The sequence below is a fragment of the Vidua macroura genome, chromosome 20 (assembly GCF_024509145.1).
Source record: "Vidua macroura isolate BioBank_ID:100142 chromosome 20, ASM2450914v1, whole genome shotgun sequence".
NCBI lineage: Eukaryota > Metazoa > Chordata > Aves > Passeriformes > Viduidae > Vidua > Vidua macroura.
The window spans coordinates 8,957,831-8,975,735 of record NC_071590.1 but is presented as its reverse complement, the minus strand read 5'-3'; the positions used below and the strand labels follow the sequence as shown (position 1 = coordinate 8,975,735).

The 17,905-nt window shown below is 38.8% G+C and overlaps 1 long non-coding RNA gene across 1 annotated transcript; it reads right to left on the bottom strand.

Moving 5' to 3' along the window:
* Positions 1–1,545: 1,545 nt before the first annotated feature.
* Positions 1,546–11,896, bottom strand: LOC128817379 (uncharacterized). Its single transcript, XR_008440179.1, has 7 exons — positions 11,756–11,896; positions 11,105–11,193; positions 7,851–7,988; positions 7,033–7,174; positions 5,998–6,126; positions 3,755–4,099; positions 1,546–2,639 (listed from the first exon to the last, which is right to left on the bottom strand). It is a non-coding gene; the product is annotated as an uncharacterized LOC128817379 (long non-coding RNA).
* Between the last annotated feature and the right edge of the window lie 6,009 nt (positions 11,897–17,905).

The following is a 17,905-nucleotide window of genomic DNA, read 5'->3' as shown; positions in this document are numbered from 1 at the left end:
GATATGTTCATGCAACAGCAGCACGTTGATCACAACTATGCAACACGATGATGTTTCAAAGGCCCTGCAAATTATTTCAGGACTCCTGAACAAGACGAGCGACAACCTTCTGCAAATGTCTTGATAGAGTAGGAGGAAAGAAGGACACTCTATAAATAAACTTATCATATAAGTTAAAAAAAAAAAAAAAAAAGTGAGGCTAGATATATTCACCAAGAGAAACTTTGAAGATTTACTCACACTGAGCCTATTTTTGTATGCCAGTGTAGGCAAGCAAGATTCCTCTTTTCATCTAAATAGAAGCAGAGTATTTTTAAACGCAGGAGATTCATTCCCTCAGTGCTCATCGAAACACGGCAGCTGGGGCCGGAGCCGGGATGCGGGGGGAGGGCTCCGGGGGGAAGCAAACCCCTTTCCAAGGGGAACAGATGGTTTTCCCTGGGCTGGCTGCAGCCCAGGGCTGTGAGGAGCATTCCTGGGTGCCCAGGGCCAGCCCGAGCCCCTCGGAAGTCCCAGCGGCACCGTGATGTCCCTGCGGGAGAGGTTCTGGAGTCACTCCTCCCCACGGAGAAATCCAAGGGTATGAAGGACAGCATAAAAGCAGCATTAAGCACACGAGAGCTGGTATGGGTCTATCACTAAGAGGAAAAAGAATCATTTGGTAAAAGGGATTTGGTAGATTTGGATATCCAGGACAATGGTTCTTGCAAGTCTGAATTGATTTCAGGATAATTTTCCCATTTCTTTTCCCTCAAACAGCACAGCTCAGTGTCCTGAAGAGAGGATTAGTGTCTAGCACTGGGTTTGGTGTGGCTGCACCTCCCAGTTTTGAGGACCTCAGCTCACTTCTCTACATAATGCATTTTGGGATCTGGTTCATCAGTCCTGGCACGTTCATCACAATAAATCCTTCTGTAGGATCCCAGCACAAGTGCAGAACATCATTTGTCCAGTAAACCTAAACACAGGATAAGGAGCTGATATAATATCCACAAAAGAGGGAAGAGACCTATCACATCATCTGGGGAATTTGGAACTCAAACTCTTCCTGGCTCAGAACCTTGAAGCTTTCCCAGCACCTGAGAACAGCAAGACACAATGGAGAACAATCACATCCACGTCTGGTGAATTCTGTACCTGAGACACTGCTTGCCCTTGGTACTCTTTGGGAAAAAAAAAGCCTCCTGGAAAAAAGAGGGGAGGCAGATTAAAAAAAGAATTGAGGAAAAACTGCGTTTGAAAATGTGCTTTGTTTTGTAGATAGGTTCTTATAGAGTTCTCATCTCTGCAACTTCCAGAAGTGCATTAAGCTGCATAATTAGCATCTGTCACATGAAGCTTTTTCCTTCCCTCTTCCTCTCCCTAGAGGGAACCTGCATAAAGAAATTTTAATATAAATTTTAGTATCTACTCTGCACAGTGCAATCATATTAGGAAAGCTACAGGCAAGGCAGTTTGTGCTCAGTCTAAGGCTTATCTTTGTGTAATAGAAACTTTACCAGTTTTGGTTTTTGGTTTTTTTTTTCAAATGTTGCTTGATCCAATTTAAAAATTAACCAGTCTCTTGGAAAGACAAAAGGGGTGGGGAAGAGATGGTCCCCATTGCATCAGATTTAAACCAGTGGAATTGTCAGGAATTGGGCAGTTCAAGCCAGTCCTGGTATTAAATCCCAACAATCTTACATGGGAACACCCAGCCAAAAGGAGTAAGAGATGGGTGATTTCCTCTTCCAGTCAAAAGCATTTGTTTTGAAAGGAATATTTATATTTTTTAAAACATCTAAACCAAGTAGGAGTTCATGTTGCTTTTTCCTTGACATCAAGAGATACTCTACTGCTGAATATAAAAGTCAATGGATTACAGCATCTCCTGGTGAATCTCTGCAGGCAAAAGAAGATGCTGCCTTTTAGAAATAAAGATTAAATAGAAATAAATGCAGCTTAACAATAGCAACATGACAAACCACTCTATTATGCAGCCTCTGATTTCCATTCAGACTGTCTCCTAATTTTTTGAAGTATTTATTTTCTACTTAATTATTCCAAGAAAATTGAGATTATAGGATTGAACATACTGCCAACAACCTGAGGTATGGAGAGCAGACCGAGTGCTTAAACTTCAGCTACAGAGGTGGTAATTATTGTAATTGGTGCATGTGAAGCAAATATATCAAGTAGTGTGGAGTTCAAATTCGTGCCAGTCAGTCTCCAGTTGGCACCAACATTTCTGTCAGGAGGATACAGAGGTCTCAGTAGGACTTATTACTGGCAACTGTTCAACAGTTCTCTTCTCCAAATGGTTTCAAGGGGATTTGGGTGGGAAGAAAGATAATTTTTAACAAATTAAACTACCTAAAAATGGCGAGCTGCCCAGAGCCACCTAGTCTGCCTTAGTCACTACTACCAAGCCATTTTAAAAAAGAAGATTAAAAATATCATTGCTGGCAAAATTGCCTACCTGGCTTTAACAACTTCATCAGATCCTTGCAAAATTACCCAAACATGTGCAGTACACCATCCTGCAAGTGTGTGTAAAATATGTCCAGAGTAAAAGGTAGAACAGAATATTCACTCAGTGTGTGTTTCTCAGAAAACAACCTCGAGTTACCAGAATCCAAATATCCCTACAAGGACGTGTCCTATAGTTAAAAAAAAAAAAAAAAAAAAAAAATTAAAATCACTTTTCAATTGAAATTTAGAAAGATTAGGAGGAATGGTTATTTCCCATTAGCATTTATCTCACAGCATTTGTAAGGTGTAAACCAGAGTTCAGCTTTGCACTGTGAGCTCTCACAGGAGCCTCTGCCCTGTGCCAGATTGATGTCCAGCTGCTTTGTTTAGACCTTGCTAAAATGCCTTTTTCAAATGGTGGATTTGTCATTTCTAGCAGAGGTCTCCAAGAGAAGATTTGAGTTTAATGCACAGCAATAAAAAGAGGAATATGAGAATTCTTGCTCTCTTTAGTGTCAGCTTTGGTTAAGACGTATGAATGCACATGAATAGTCTTGTCAGAATCTCTGGGGCTACTGACATTCAAGATCTAACATATTATTACTTCTGACCAGAACATTAGCTGCTGTGCAGGAAGGAGAAGGGAAAGAGGAGAAAGGGAAAAAGATAGGACCACTCCCTAATCAGACAGAAATTGTTATGGATTTCTCTGGCTGGAAATCTCTGAACAGAACTTTTCTGCTGTGAAAATACAATGCTCACGCTCTCCAATCTGATTGTACAGCCTCTTTAAAATCTGCAGTAGGAAAAACAAAAAACAGCATATTTTAATGCCTGATCTTGCTCATTTTACTCATGGAAAGGATCCCAATTAACCTATAAATAATGACTGCACAACCAAGTATTACATCCTTGTAAAGGACATGTGCTAAGGAAGGCTTGAGCATTTTAAGCTGCTGACTCTATTTTTTACCATTCCATTGAATCACTATTTTCAGATACAAATAAGCTAATTAATTTAATCAAAATAAGGTAATTTTCATTCCAGTCTCAGCATATATCAAATCTGGATACCACTAAATTGGAAAGATTTGTTCACCAGCAGCAAACATCTTCCAATGTCCTCCTGGCTGAATGAAAAGAAAACGTATTTCAGATATTTTTAGTTGCTGTTGTTCATAATTCATTTCTAAATAAATTGAAAATATTCAGATATTGGTTTAATCAGTATATTTGTGCTCTGAAATTTGAGCTGAAGGAGTACAACCAAAGGGAATACCCTACCCTTTGTGACTGAAATCACCTTTAGAATCCATTCAGGAGCTCCAGCACATCAGACAAAAGCCTGGATTTGTTTGGAGCAATAAATGATAGAGACCTTTACATATTTGAAGTGCAACAGATGGTCCTCCAAGGAGAACATAATGACTGGCAGACAGCACTTCGTTAGAGTGGCTTGGAATGTCTTCAGCAATTATACAGGCAGTGTTTTGGGGGGAAGCCCTGTCATGTCTGAGATTCTTCCCATGGAAATTGCTGTGATTTCCTTGTTTGGATGCTAAAAAATGGTATCTTCTAAAATCCAGGCAGGGAACTGGAAAAGGAAGCACCTTTGGCCCTCCCAAGGCTACTCAAGATGAGGCTCCACCTGAGAAGAGAGATGTGAATAGAAAAAAAATTAAATCAGCATGAACAGGAAAGATCTTTGGGCACATAACTGTAAAAATGTTAATCCATAGCCAAGTATTCCATGGAAGTGTAATTCAGGAAAAAAGCCAAGGTTTAGCACAAGGTCCAGCAGACTTTTAGAAATTGGGAAGTCTATAGGTACAACAGGCAGAATATCAAGGGGAAAACACCCAAAAGACTTAAATTACTGAATAAGAACCTTTTCTGGGGGGGGGAAACTTGATTTTTGAGGAGTCCTCCTCCACATGAAACACTGTGGCTGCAGCTCTTCAGGGCAGGGGAAAGGGAGTTTTCTGAGGCTGTCCATTCTTTCCATTTTCACAGACAAGCTATTTCACAAGCCAGCAATTAATAACTACAGTTTCAAAGAAAGAGCAATAAAATGCTTATTTCTATACTGTAAATGTAGCTTAGAACAATTTCACTTCCATCTCTCCCATCCCTGTAATTCCAGGATTAATCTGTTCTGTTCTAAAACCTTCCCCACCAAATCCACTTGGAGTAAAATTTTACGTGGCAACACAACCACAACAAAAAACGTGTCCTTTCCCAAAGTAACTTAAATGTTGATGGAATCATAACTGCATTACTCCCTCTCCAATTAGCAGCAGCATTCTTTATGTTTGCTTACGAAGCGTGAACCGTTCGCTTGTCACTACAAAGACCTTCTGTGGAGGACTTAAAAATACAGCCCCAGCAATTAAAATGACAACAACAGAGGTGGATTGGTCACATCATGACACAGAATATCCAGCTGTTTCTTTCCAGCAGAAGGACATGAAATATTATGAGCAAATTTTGACAGGCTACGTAACACTACTGGATATTCTGGGGAAAATATGGATTTCCAAGAAAGGAGAAGACTGATGTGAAACTATGTCTAAACTCACAGATTGATTTTTTCCACATGATCAGGATTGTCATTCATGCTTTTTATCTGTACAAATTTCCCTTTTTTCTTTGCTGGAACTAGAGATAATCTGTTTTGTGATAAATTCTCTAAAACTAAGAAAAATTGACGGGGGGGGTTGTCTTCAAAAATAAGGCAAAAAAGTGATCTGATAGGGTTAGATCTAGAAAATCAGATTTTAAACTTACTTAATTTGGTTGTGTTAAAAACATTCTAAGAGTTTATTAAGACCATAAGTCTCATTATAACAAACAGAACATCTTTTATAATCACATCTGTCTGCTGCTGGTTCCTGCCTATTCTGCTTCCCAATCAGATGGGAAGTTATTTGTAATACATGTGGGGAATTTAAAAAATAATTTAGAATATATATTTAAATAACAAGAAAGGCTGAAAATGAAATGTTTCAGGTTAGTTTTTCCTAGTTAGCATTATAGGAGATAGATATAGAGATATAAATATAGATGCATTTATCCTGAAGTGATAAGGTAGCTTTGATTTCTAATACAGCAAGAGAAAATAACTGACACACACAGAACCAGCCACTCAAGGTGGGGAAAAATACCCAAACACTGTCTATAGAATCCACCCACAGATATGTCCTTGGAGAAAAACTGATGAGAAAATTATCAGGCAGATTTTTCCTTGCTGTTTCCTTCCTGGAAGTTTTTGCCTCTTATAGCAGCACAGCCATGGCAAGTGATATTTATCAGAATTCATCCACGCAGTTTATTTTGCACATCAAATTGATTATCCATGACTTCTTAGGCAAACACAGGAATGCAGAAAACATGTCAGCTGTTATAGATAAAATATAGGGGAATTGCTCTCCTTACTTTACATTTAGAAAGAGCAGCAGATAACGAGCTATTATCTTGAGAATAAATTTCATTTCCAAGTTCAGAAATATCTCTGGACTCACATCTGTTTTGTGAACCAGAACTTACAGGTAGCTCATAACATTTGTCTTCTCAGCTGTGTTTGTCTCCAGAGTAATTGTCATAAGTGGGCAAAGGCTTTGATGTCCTCATCTTCATGCCTTCAACCATGATGACCTTACAGACTCAAAGCAATCACTGCAAATACAGAAGACAAGGAAAAAATTTAAGAAATAAAAGCCCTGACTTTTTCCTTCCTTAAATTCCCAGAATTCATCTTCAGATTCATGCCTGTAGCAAAAAAAAAAAAAAAAAAAAAAAAAAAAAAAAAAAAAAAAAATCAGACTAAAATATTACCCTTCTGTATGTTTCATCTGATGTAATTGCTTGGCAACAAACATCTCTTGCTCTGCAAGTATTCTGCAGTGAATTTATTCACATCAGGTAAAAGACATCAAAAGGTGTCTAGTTTGAAAGTTTCCAACTCAGACACCAGGCACAAAAAATGCAGAGTGACAGAACAGGCAAGACACAGCCTGGAACCATTCTGGGGACACACAGATCATTTTTTCATCAACAGCCACAAGAAATATAAGACAAACAAAAGTTTGGAGATCAGCAGGTTTTGACAAACCAGTAGTTAATCCTGAGCTGTATTAATAATAATGGGTGTTTGAGCAATATGGCATAAATATAATTATTCTTTGCAGATGTTTGCTATTCATTACAATGGAAACTGTTCCATTCTACACTGTGGTAACACAGTGGCATCAGACATCATTTTTACTAAGACACCAAGCACAAGATGTTCAGTCTCAGAAGGTGAACTCCTAGACATTGGGCTGATAAAGCCATTTGAGATTCTGTAAAATATATATCATACAATAATTACATTTCATTTTGTGGTTTACAAAAATCTATTCACAAAACTACAGAAGCTTGTCAGGCATTCTTTATTCCCAAAGAATAACATTCATCCATGAAAACAGTCTGATTTAAATAACTGTGAGTACTGGCAGATGAAAATTACTGGATAAAGCAAATAATTTCTTATTGAAAATCAAAGCTCCAAGTTTGACTCACTCTTACTACTGAGATACTCACACCTGACCAGGCTTTAGGTACTGGAAATGCCATCTGTTTTCAGACACATTGGCCTTGTTGTTGGCAGAATTCTTGCAGGATTATGCAGTGAAATCAAAACAAGTCCAAATCTGGAAGACTTGAAAACTTGGCCCCTGAATGACTGCAAAATGCAAGTAAAATATGAAGTTGCAATCACAATACAGAGTGGAGATGGAGTTCCAGCTGGAAGTTCAATCAAACCCCTTTGTATGAAGTGAGTGACCACTACTCAATTTTGTATTTGGCATCAGAATTCAGGACCTGTGGAGCAGAAAACCAGGGAGAAGGCAAAACTTGTGCTGGAAAGATCTGCAAGATTCAGGGAGGAAACTGGTGGGAAGTGCCCTTCCTCTCCCTGCAGACACTGCACAGCCCCAGCAATTGCAGTGAACAAATAAAAGGCAAGAGAACACAGCATATGGATCCTAAACCCACAAAGTGCTGGAAGTACAAGGAGAACCAACCCCCCTCCTGTCAGGTAGAGCAGAGCCTGTGTCAACAAGAATCACACACTCCCACTGTTGCTCAACAGATGTACTTGAACTAGAGATAAGGCACTTCAAAACTCCAGGGAAGTTATGTGCAAAAGGTGTTGCCTCCTGTGCCTCTTTCCATGCAGGGAAGGGAACACCAGGCAGGATTCAGACACCTAATTCTGCAGTAAGGGAGGAAAAATGAGCACAAGAACTCTTGTCAATACAAATTATCCAGAGTAGAAGATGGGGGACAACCTTATAAAGCAAAAGCACAGAGAGAGTCATTACATTTATAAATCAGAATACATCAGGTCCACTTACCACTGGAGGAAACTGTGAGTAAATCTCTCCTGAAGAAGGCTTTAAGCCCATTTTCCCATTTCAAACCTATGTCACTAGTGAAGTCCCATAAATGAATATTCTCTTGCAGATAAAGTGGTTGTCTTCACCTTTTGGCAGCTGCAGTAAAAACAAAACATATCCTGCAAGGAGGTTTTACTCCTGAGAGTAATCTCCTCAAAGAGTGAGGAGAAAGCATGAGCTAAAATCACTTGCACAATCATATTTCATAACTGTTCCTAGTCTGGTGGTGTTGATCTTTCCTGAGTACAAAAAATGCACAAACTTTTCTCCCTCTTCTACTAAGAGGGAAAAAAAAAAACCTGCTTATCTTTGGATACACAGAGAGTTTGGAGGAGCTCCAAACAATGGAGCACTGTGTGCCCCACTCATCACACAGACACTGAAGAAAGAGTGTGGCAAAGAATGCACAAAGTATGTAATTACTGTTTCACAAGATAATTCCATTATTAATACATCCCCAAAGATAGCATGCACAGCGCTGCAGTTTAATTAGATGGTAACTGGAGGGGGTTTGAATTTATGAGGTAATAAATATATTTTGGACTAATAAACTCCAAGGCTGAAGTGTTTATTAATCTAGAATATAAAGATTACATAGTTGATAGGAGACAACCTCAGGATGTGCTGAGATGCCTGTTGTTTATACACTTCAAAATTAATATTTTCCTCCTTTTGGGAGCTAGGTCAGAATGCCAAGATTGCTGTGGATGGTGCTGAAAAATACTAGAAACTGCCCAACAATTCTGTGTTCTCAAAGGCAAAGGCTCTTTAAGTCTCAGCAGACGGTGTGGTTTTAAGGTTTCAACTTTTAATCAATTTATCACCTCCTAAACTATTCAGTACTGCAAATAAACTCCCTTCTGATGCTGTCAGTGCCTCATTCTGATGGTAAAAACCACAGATTCCCTTGTAGGATAACCAGAGCCTTTACAAGACTGTCAGATCTCTCCTCTGCTCCCCCCAGATACTCAATTCCATCTTCATTTTCCTGCTTTTGGATTCACCTGCAAGACCACATGAACAATTTTGGTTGCATTTTTTTCTCTCCTGAACATGGTTGTAGAAACTTTTTGCCTAGTGCAGCACATTAAGGATTTGGAAACCAACTGTTGTGAGGATTTATATCCCAAACAGCTGTGCCAGGAAGCCAGAGGAATCAAATGGTCTCATCTATTAACTTGTCCTCAGGTAGTTACAACTAGAGCTTTATAAATTACCACACAGTTCAGTCCATTTAAACCACATTTCTCTGTTATTTTGGAAGTGCCAATGCCTCACTCAGGCAAGACAGAAGACCGGGTTTGGTCCAGGAAAAAACAGGCATGATTGAAGTCAAAGACCAGTTTTGCTTAAGCCAAAGCTAAATTTAGGCCTGAGGGAACTGCAGAGAAAGAAAAAGGAAGAAACAGGAGGAGGAACAACTTGTGGGGTCTTGCAGGTGAATCAAGACTGATGAGGGCAAAGGACCTGTTCCCATACCGGGCTGAGTGATGGATGCTGGACAGAACCAGGGGAATCCTGGCTGTGCCAAAAGGAGCCGTGGGGCAGGAAAAGAGGAGAGAGGCAAGACACACCACAGCTTGGATTTATCAGTGAGGAAAAACCCTGCTCCTCTGAGCCAGCCTGTGGTGGGTGCCAGAAGGAAGAAAGTATCATTACCAAGGGCTGTAAAGATTTTAAGATATTTAAGAAAATGTTTATTAAGGAGCTTAGGTGATCCAAATAGAATTGGCTGTGCGTTCAGACAGATTCCAGGGTGTTCCACAGGTTCAGGGCAGAGGCCTCAACACTAATTCTTGAGGAGACCCTACAGATAAATCATGGAAGATGACAAAGAACCATTTCCAAAGCTCCTGCTTCTTCATTCCCAAGCTTATATCCTCTCACCAACTGAAGCAAGTCACAGAACCAACTTTCCAATATTAAATCTCCAGGCAGTGTGTTATTCATACAGCTTATGGAGATGTCTTTACCCTCTGGAAAAACAAAGTTTAAGAAAAATGGCTCCATCTTTGGGGAACAGTTTAAGTCTCAGGATAACTACATTAGGAAATCTAACTCTATTACTTTCTATCTTACATTTTATTACAAGATTGGTAATAGGAAATTACCAAATAAAATTGGTATTTTACTTGGTAATTTTTTTCCATGGGCCTCGTCTAATATGAAAGATGGTGATCATCAAATTTATTCAAGTTTTCCTGTCAACAACATCATTAACCAAATCCCTCAATTTCAAAGTAAATAAAAGCATCTGGGCTTCTCGCACAGCAAGACTGACTTGCATATTTAAGCCTCATATATAGATGAATCTGCACTGGACCAAATTTGCATATTAATGAAGGACTAATTGCTCTTTGCAGTCAATTTTATGCAGATGAATTTACTCCTCTCAGTACAATTTTCATAATGTTCTGAAAGAACCAAAAAATGTAAAACTTTGTAAAAGTACACAAATGTTAGACAATCAAGGAAGAAATATCCTAATGGCTTCCAACAGCTTTACATTAAATTGTATATAATTCATCTTTTATACTGTTGCTTTATTTTAACAGCCTCCCACAAAGAACAGAACAATCCATGGAATAACTTCAGCCTATTCCCCCTCCTCGGTCTCAAATTTTAACAGCTTGTAATAACCCATTATATGATCCAGTTTCCAGCTGGAAGGATGGAGACTGAATTTTTAGGAGAAGTTAAATTTGCTAAACAGGAATTTATTTGCTCCCAGTCATCCTCATGCCACAGGAGTTAGTTAGGACAGAGTTTGTCCCACACATTTTTAAGGTGGTTTCTATCCAGTTTTGCACTATTAAGGAAGAAACGCCCAAGTCCTTGTTGAGTCTCCCCCGAGGTAAAATACAAAATACCAAAAAAGGACAGGAAAGTTCATGGGAAAGAAAAACATCAAGAAATGCTGAGGAGAAAATGATAATATTAGGGGGGAAAAGATATGGAAGTAAAAGAGGAAGAGAAGTGGAAATGGAAGGAGAGAAAAATGACACTACAATGCATTTATTCAGGTCTGGCTGAAAAGAAAAAAGGGATTTAGGAGAAAGTTCAAGGCAAAGTAAACAAATAAAAGAAAAAAATGCAGCTACAAGTGTAGCCACAAAAAAAAGAAGAAGAACAGGAAAGATAATGAAATAAGAAATAAGTGAGAATCAGAGAGCACACAGTACATAAAGAAACAAATAAAAGAAAATACAAACCCCACAGTTTTTCCTCATTCTGCCAGAACAGAAGGGCAGAGTAAGTGGGAATGCATCAGGAAACCGAATTTGCATGTATAGCCTTCCTCCTGCCAAAGAAAAAAAGCCTTATTTTAACTGTGAAGACTGATAACCATAATATTTATATGTATCATAAAATCACTTACAGAAGACCATTTTAATCAGAAAAGGAATTGCATAAAAGAAAGTTACATCTTTAAATGACTTGGAGGCCTTTTGTAGAAGGAACATGGGAATCCAGTTCACATTCCCCACATCTGCCATATCTTTGATTGCATTTTTTGTCTTTCTCTACAGCTTTTGCTGTTTTAACATCTCCTTTTTGAGGCAGAAAGCATTCACACAGATATATGATGGGTTTATAGTGGTACCAAGAAATCTTTTGGGTTTTTACTCTATTTGTTCTCTCATTTCCTACTATCCCTCTTCCTGGACCACACTGAGCTTACAGATCTCCTATGATCCCATAATTTGGCTCCAGAGAAGCAACAGTTCATAAAAAATTTTTCATGATCAAAATAAAATAACCCTCAGAATGAACATCTTTTGACTGAGCTGTTGAGTTCTTCCAAAGAATCAGAAAATCAGCCAGGAGGTCACTTTGGCATCTCTCCTTCTGGTCTTTCCCACCTTGATGACTGAAGAATTTTTCTGGGGGAAAATCACTTTTCCATGAGCAATAAAGGCAATGGTTTTATGGAGGTAAGATCCCACTGCATGGAGAAAAAGGGGGGAAAAAAGGCTTTAGGACAGAGAAGTTGGCAAAAAATATCAAACCAAGGGGAAAATGACAAGAGGCTTTCACTAGCACTCAGAAAAAGAACAGACCACAGAACAAAGACAAATAGAGTTGTAAAATAATAACAGTAATAATTGGAAAAGAATGACAAAAACTCCACCAGGAAAATATTGGAGTGCTACTGCTGAAGAATTCTCACTGAGGAAACAGGACTCAGTTCAGCTGAGTAGCCTGGAGGTTTGGCTTTTAAAAGTTATTTGACAACAAATTACAGCTCTTTGTGAATACTTGGAATTCTGGAGTAACTGTTTCCCTATTTTGCTCATAGAGGAGAAGGAAGGGAAATGTTTCTCCTTTATAATTTCTGTTCATTTGGAAACCTGCTCTGGGGCACTCCCCCTCTTTCCCCAAAAATGTCTGGTTCAAGCGATTAATGCTGTGTGAATGTAAACAAAGATAACTTTTCAAACAAGAACAAGATGTTCCACCCAAAATGATTTGCTTTCCAGTGGCTGAGATGCCTACTTCTAATCATCAACAAAGGTTAACCTGACCAGATTTAATTAACCACTTAATACAATAATAAAGATGCATAAATAATGGGGGAGGGAGCTCATAGAGGCAACAGTGAATCCAAATAAATCCCTCCAGCAAGCACAAAGTCTGGGCTCTTATCACCTGATTACACTGATCTAAGAATTCCCAAGTTTTTAGATCTACTAGGCACAGCTTTGCACTTGTTTATGTGGAACTTAATTAATAGATGGTTTTAATTATTAATAAACAATCAGGAAAAAAAAAAAAAAAAGCAACAAGAAACCACATCCCTAAAATTCAATGACAAAATGAACCCAGTGATATTTCTTAATACTGTGCTTCAAATTCATAGATGAAGTCAACTGGTTTGTACAGATTATTTGAGGAGTACAGGAAAATAAATTACTGTTTCCTCATATAGAAATATATATAAGTAGATATCAGACATTTTCAAGACAGAGTTACTATTTTCAGTGAAAAAAATAGTCTTATTCTGGAATATTCCCTAATAATGAACCAAAAGCTTTCTATTACAACAATAAAGTATTTTGCAAGTATTAAATGCCATAAATTGGGAATACTGCAAAATATTTTACATTTCAAAGAATGTTAGGAAATATTATTGGCCCTGGATCTCTGGAAAAATGTGTGCAGCACTTGCTGGTTGAGGCAGGCTGTACTCAGAGAGTTTCCAAATATTGAGTATTAAACAGGAGGACTGAGCATCAGCTCTTCCATTTTCTCTCAGTAAAGTTTAAACATCCCTTAAAATAAACAATTCAGTGCAAACCAACAGATCTGCTATTGATTCATTCTGTTCATAAAAAGTAACAACATCGTGGTAAATTCAATCTAGTCAATGAGAAGTTTATGAGCCTAAATATATCAAAAGGGCAATGAAAGCTAATACAGAGTGATTAAATAACAATCTGTGAGGAAAAGACACCCAACTTTCAATTCCAGTGCAGTGGAATCATCTCCTGATGAAAAATAGGGTTTGAATTGTTTCAGAGGACACTGCAGCCATTTGCCCTTTTTAACAGCCTGGAAGTTCACAAGGCAAGATTACCTTATAATTGAACTGAAGTGGATCTCAAATAAAGTTTTTTGATTAAAATCTCCATTTCTGTGCCTCCTGGCAGTGCCAATATTGCTGGAACAGGACATCAGCTGCAACGCCAGCGACTCTGGAATGCGCTGCCATAATCTGTAAATCAGCTTCGTCCTACTTTAATATTGGTTTAACAATAAAAAAAGAACTTGGATGTTTAATATTTAAGTAGTACAATTATCCCTTTAGAACTGAGTCCAGAAGGACCCTTCATGGGTACACAGTGTGAAACAACAATGAAGGGAATGTGGGCTTGCTCCACGAGGAGGCTTTGATTTGTAGGACCCAGCTGAAAGGTGAATTTGTGTGTGCTGAGGAGATGCCACAGGGACTCTGGAGCAGGGGAAATCTCTCCCACGGTGCCATGGACAAAACTGAGGCTCAAACACTGTCAGAGCAGGGAGCTGTGAACAACATCCATGACAAGGATTGTCCCCAGCTGGCCATGCTGGTGCCTTGGTTTGGAAGCCCAGAGACAAGGGTGGCTTTCTCCAGCATTGTTTTGGAAGCCAAGGTCACAGCAAGTAAAGCCTCCCTTTCCATTCTCCTCTCCTTCCTATCTTTTGTCACTTCAGGGTGAGTGAACACAGAAAAATGTCAGGTTTTGGGAGGAACACTTTAATCATGAGCTAAGTATTGTCCCTGAACAGTGAAGCAGGAATGCTCAGATGCCAATTTTTGTGTTTTGGGGGAAGGTCAGAGAGGAAGTCCTGCACCTGCAGTGCACTGCAGGGTGATTCTGAGTGCAAGTGCTCATTTCTGCCAACCTTGAGGACTCTGCTGTGCCCAGCCAGGGGATGGCCAGCGTGCCTAGACAGAGGAGGAGCCGTGGATGACATGGGTTACGTGGCTGGAGCCCACATGTGCAGCCACTTGTGAGCAACAAAAGCACAGAGCTATTTACTACCTCACACAGATGGGTAAGTCCACTCTGGAGATCTCTGCAGACTTGTGAAATCAGGATGACGTGTCTGGAATTCTTCCTCTCCTTTCCACTGCTGAAGAAACTCAGGCAAATGCAAGTTGGCAGCTCCTTTAAAGACTCCAATTTACCCATTTTACATAATAACTTTCAGCTGCATTAAACACAAGCACACAAAAAAACCCAGGTAGCACCAACAGTGATATCTAAATTTAGATTACTCACAGAGAAAGCACACAAAGTCTGAATGATTTTGCAATTAAATCAGAAGCAAACTGAACTAATTTTTACACTAAACTGGATTGTCCATGGGACACATCACTCTGCACCCAGAGGGAAGTTGTAGGAGCAAAGTTCTGCACTTCCTGAGGCAAATGAGGAATGGCAAATAGATCCACACACCTCTAGACCTACTGGTTCCTCCCAAATCCAGAAAAATCCATTCTCCTGAGGCATTATAAACCCTTTCTCAGAACAGCCCTGCCAAAAGCAAAGTACAGATTTCTGTATTAAAGGATTCTCTTATTCCATAGCTCCTGCTGAGTGTTTGCCCCAACCCTGAGTGTGTGGCTGTCCCACTCCCTGGATATTCATTTATTTGTTGCTGGGCATAAGAAAACCTGAAATCATAATTCTCAGATTAGATTCATTTGGTATTTCAATTTCCAATCTAAATTTTAATTAACTCTTTTACTTCAGAATTGCATTTTATCATGATGAATTACTTGGAGGAATACACAAGACAGAATCTCTATGGAGTAACTGAATGTAAAAATATTTACTTAGAAACTTTCATTTGTTTTTCTCCAAACTGCTAAAATAGAATGTACAGACACAGTAACAGAAATATGAGGTGACAGAAGAGAATGGGCCAGATCTTTGTGAATCCACTCCATTTTATCAGGCACATAAAAACTAAGCTGGCCTCAGCTTGATGCAACTGATATATCTCAAAAATGAATATTAGTCATGAAATGGCAAAAAGGCTGGTCAGCCAAATTTATCTTACTGGTTTTGGGTTTGGTTTTTTCTATTATTCCCTTTCTATATTTTCAAAATATTCCTTAATACTCCTTCCTTTCAGAAGGAAATGTAAGTCTATCAAAATAATATTTAAGCTCAGCTGCAACATCCTCCATGGTAATTCAGTCTGGCTGTTTGTTACTCCTTGTGAGGAATAGTTCTGCTTGAGTTCTCCACAGAGAAGAAAACAACTCTGTTTTCCTGATGTACTTCAGACTCAAATTATTGAAGTGCAGGATGGAGAAATGAACGAGATAAAGGCATGGGAAATGTGTAATTCATACCTGGCTGCCGTGATGAGCTCGCTGGTAACTGATAAAGCTGTGAGTGTTGAAAGAACTTTAATGAGAAATGATATTGACCCAAGTGCCAGTGTTATCAGCACTACTGCATTTAAAATAAATGAAATTTAAAAATATTTAACTTGCACTTCAGCACTGTCCACTGACAAATATTTTAGTTTAATATCTACCTATGATTTCCATTAAAATACCTTTAGATGAGAATATCAAAAGCAATTTCCATCTTAGTTTCCTACAGTCCTATAACTTTTTACGGTCTTATAATTAAAAACAATTCCAGGTTCTTTCCTCTGTGTAACTCATTCAAAGACAGATGTAACACACATTTTTTGCTACCTTCTCTCTAAATTGAAAACATTGTTTCTGAGCAGCCTTTCAGAAAGTTTCCAGCTGCAAACAACAGTGAGCAGAGGGGCTGTTCCTGGTTATTGCTGGAAGAAACCCGAAACTATGAAGTAACTCTCATGATTAAGATGAACCATCAATAATCATCTATTTTTAAGTGCAGCATCCTATAAATCCTCCTAATTAGTAAACTAGATGTCTTCTTTTTAGCAAACAATCCCCAGCCTCCCTCCATATTTATTTCCCTGAATTCAATTATGTTTGCACCTGCTGGCCCAATCACCTAAATGACAGATTCTGGATGGAAGGGAGAAGCTGGGCCATAAACAATAATTTCATTATAGTTCAATTTAAAGGATTTGCCTGCACCTATTTTCTCTGCTTTATGAAGAATGTTGATGCTGTTTCCTCCTCTGTGACTCTGCTCTCCTGTCAGGAGATGCAGCAGCACCAGCAAGAATTTCACACTGCTCCCAGTCCGTCCTTCACTGCTGACTCCACAGGAATCAAAGATGAGATTTTCCTGGAGGGGAAGGACCATTAGGATAAAGAAGGAAGGAGTGATTTCCAAGTCTGAGCTGAAAAACTGGTAAAAGCCAAAAAAATTTAGTTGGTTGCTAAAAAGGACTCTTGTAAAATTAAGGTTAGGAAATATTTCTTTAGAATACAAAAATAACAGAACTACTTTTGCCATGAAAAGCTATGGAGGAGGAGGAGGAAATATTCCTGGTGGTATTTACCTTCCATGGGACTTTAAAATCCATCTACTCCCTAAATCAAATCAGTTACTTTCCCAAAAATCTTCCTGAATGAAATTCAGTCTCTGGATAAAAAATCCTGAAAATCTGGGAATGGAATCTAAGCCATTGTCGACCTTGAAAGATTAAACAAGATAGAGATGGATCTCAAACTGTGGATGTTGAAAATCAACAACATCCAAACCATCACAGCTCTACAGCTCAGGTGTTCAGAGAAACCCACATTTCCTCCCATCACCTGAAACACAATATACCTTCAAAATATGTTCTGAAGCTGTTGCACCTTGAATGTTAAGTCAATTTTGGGCAGAATTATCAATTTACCATATTTATCTCACAATGAACAGTAATTTGGGTGAGTGTGTAAAATTGAATTGTGTATAAATGAAAACAGTAACCAAAGGGGAGGCAAACAGGCAGCTAAAGCCCTGAGAGAGGAGCCTTGGAGAGAGGAACTGCACAGCATTTTTATGTAACACGTGGGGAAACTGTGCAGCATGGGAGTTTTGAATGTTAATTCTGCAGCTGTACTAAATCCAGTGTGTCAGACTCTGTCTGCAAGCAAGCCAGATTTAAGGAAGCACATTTTTACTGCAGCATTGGAGGCTGAAAAAAATGGTTAACTTGGATAAGTTCACCAGGAGGAAGTTTGTATAGGAGTCTAAGATGAATTCCAGTATTCCTTCAGCAGTGTTTCACTTCAGAAGTAGTTCTTAGTGAAATAGTTAAGTACTTTTCTAAGTATTCTTTCATTAATTCTTTCCATTAATGAAGAAAAGCATGGCATGAGCTAGAGCTCTTCAGTTAAGATAATCATTATCATAAACAGATGTTTTGTTTGTCAGTTTGAAGGATATGGGTGTGCTGTGATTTAGTTCAGAGATTTTAGTTCAACTGATGACTTCAATTAAATAACCTCACCCTCATCTCTAATTGTATCAATCACAAAATCACCATTCTGAGGGACAGCACTGGAGATGTTTGGGCTCCTTTTTGTGACAGAAATGCAAACAAGCTGCTGAGGACTGGGGTTGAGCACAGCA